This window comes from Aplysia californica, unplaced genomic scaffold (assembly GCF_000002075.1).
Source record: "Aplysia californica isolate F4 #8 unplaced genomic scaffold, AplCal3.0 scaffold00864, whole genome shotgun sequence".
Classification (NCBI taxonomy): domain Eukaryota; kingdom Metazoa; phylum Mollusca; class Gastropoda; order Aplysiida; family Aplysiidae; genus Aplysia; species Aplysia californica.
In genome coordinates, this window is record NW_004798134.1 from 95,803 (window position 1) to 99,005 (window position 3,203).

Sequence of the window (3,203 nt, forward strand, 5' to 3'; positions counted from 1 at the left end):
TAATAATAATAATAATAAATTACATTTATATAGCGCTCAATCACGATTAAAGAACACAGGCTCTGAGCGCTTTACAATACAATAATACAATGTACAAAGAAAATCTCTCCAAATATTTCTCTTATTAATTTGAAAACAGAAATTACTTCAGCTGACATTTGAATGAATCAAAAGATTTGATAAGCATTCCAGATCTTGGAGCCTTGATATTCAAATGCCCTTTCACCCATTGTTTTAAGTTTCATAGATGGTAATATGTATATGTGGTGTGTTCAGATGTAGGGTTGAATATTGCCGATGCTCTTGGGATTTCCATAAATTTGATAATCTGTAGACCAACCGGAACGGAAGCTTTGGTGCCTGCCTATTGCCAACTTAGAATTACAAAGTCCTTTTTGACACTTTTGGCTGTTTCGACTTACTAAGAACGTAAGGCCAGAAACCAAATGTTCTACCAGCTCTACAAAAAGCGTAAGATTATTTGGAGTCATTATCAGGATATTCAAAGAATTGTATTAAAAAAAGCTTGACATTTTGTGAAACTCAATTTTTTTACGTCAAATTTCTCAAAATTAGGAACTATATAAGGAGATAGAACTTTGCAATCCTTGGATAGTGCTAAGGATGGAATGAAATTTGCCACAAGGGAACGTTTTTGGAAGAATTGGAAAGTTATTTCGGGGTCACTGATTCCAACCTTGTTTGATTGTTCAAATTGTTGTAACTCTTTCCAACCTCTCTTTGACCCATGATCTGTTTTATAATTGGCCAAACCTTTGTATGCTTGTCGTTGGATTTTATTTTTCGTACTTCATACGAAGCTTTGCTTGTTTATTAATCGTTTTCACTATTCATCAGTGTTTGCTTGACAGAGAATCTTTTCTCTTATCGTTTCCCATTGGAACCTTTCTTGACTGTTAGATCTTTTTCAAAATTCGTTGTTTGTACTTTTTAAAGAGTAATAATTCATCTGCACCATTTGAAAGAGAACAAAATCGTATAGCTCACTTCGTTCTATGCTTTTTATGACTGAAAAATGATATACTGTTGACATACAATGTCCCATCTGTGTTAATATATGTCCCATCTATGCTGATACATGTCCCATCTGTGTTAATGTATGTCCCATATGTGTTGACATATTATGTCCCATCTGTGTTGATACGTGTCCCATCTGTGTTGATACATGTCCCATCTGTGTTGATACATGTCCCATCTGTGTTGATATATTATGTCCCATCTGCGTTGATACATGTCCCATCTGTGTTGATATATTATGTCCCATCTGCGTTGATACATGTCCCACCTGTGTTGATATATTATGTCCCATCTGCGTTGATACATGTCCCATCTGTGTTGATACATGTCCCATCTGCGTTGATACATGTCCCGTCTGTGTTGATATTCAATGTCCCATCTGTGTTGATACATGTCCCATCTGTGTTGATATATGTCCCATCTATGCTAATGCAATATGTCCCATCTGCTTTCACGAATTCTGTTTACCAGGATCATTTCTGTATCATTTCGTTGTTGTCCCTTTTCCTTCCTCGTTCCAACTTTTGTCAGGTCGTTAACATTTTCATGACATTTTCCAACTTTCACTTAATTGTCATTTTGTTTATGCTTATCATTCGAACCCTTCTGTATAGAGAAGAAAAGAACATGGATTCATAACTCACTTCCCTTTACGCTTTCTCACGATGCTTGTATTGCATACCATTGGATCATGTCCGAGATGTCTTCACGAGTTCTTGTCCAGCTGAGTTATTAAATTTGTCATCTACACACTCCGCTTTTTTTATAACTGTGTTGATTACTATTGATGTAAGCCCCAGACCACTAACAGACCACACAGACACACACATACACACGCGCGCGTGCACACACACACAGAGAGTGAGAGAGTATGAAAGTGAGAGAGAGAGAGAGGGAGCGAGAGGGAGCGAGAGAAAGAGAGAGAAAGAGAGAAAGAGAGAGAGAGAGAGAGAGAGAGAGAAAGAGAGAGAGAGAGGGAGAGAGGGAGCGAGAGAGAGGGTGTGTGTGTGTAGAAGAAAATAAAAAAGAGATGGGAGATAGATTTGGTATTCCTCTTGTTGTATTGTTTTTACTGCAGCTGTACTTTCATACACTTTCAAGCATTTGCACTACCTATTGAATGTTTGTTCTGTCGCTACCCCCCCTTGCTCCCCTTACATACACACATCTTATTACCTTCCTTCTTTTCCCATTTATGAACACGTTAACTGTGCTTACATAGCCTATTAGTATCGACAATGGCGTGTAATTCAAAGCTCTCATCAACTTTCTAGGGCGATTATTGTCATTTGCTGCAATCATCAAAACAGCATAAAATAGATGCAGCGCAGCTGTCGGCACTATGATCCTGACGACAGCATGCTGCGCCAGCACCCTCCCCCCTCTCCCCCCCCCACTCCGTAATACGTTTATATGATAATACAGAACCGTAAGCGTATTCACATACACAAATCAGCTCTTTGCTTACATAGGCGCACGTAGACGCGCCTGCACGCACGCACACGCGCGCGCGCACACACACACATACACACACACACACACACAGACGTGCGCACTCTTTCATGCTCTCCTCTCTCTCTGCCTCTCTCTCTCTTTCTCTCTCTCTCTCTCTCTCTCTCTCTCTCTCTCTCTCTCTCTCTCAGTCACAGGCACTCTTTATTTTGCCTCCCCATAACTTACAATCCGTATTTCGCAATCATCTGATAGAGGTCACAATCGTCGTTGACCTGCCTTGATACTGTTGCTTCGTAGGCAAGATTGGTGCTTTGCTTTCAGGCACAGCTGCTATCTTTTTCGCTGAAAATCGAGACTCATCTTTCGTCGCTTTGCTTTGACGACATGCACTCATATTCATTTAGGAATCTTCGATTAGAATAAACAAACGTTATTCTAGCATGGCTAGTTTTGAACAAACCAACACAAACCTAAGTTCACTGGCGTTTTGTCACTTTCTTTTCAGCATATCGTTTTTGGTATAATGCGCTACTCTCTGATAATAGGGATATTATGGAAAGAACTAGGCGATAAAATAAAGGTAGGTTCTATAATATAAGCTGACCAAGGAAGTTAGCTCTTGATTATCATTATTTGATAAAATATAGCTCCATTCCCAAAGAGAGAGAGAGAGAGAGAGAGAGAGAGAGAGAGAGAGAGAGAGAGAGAGA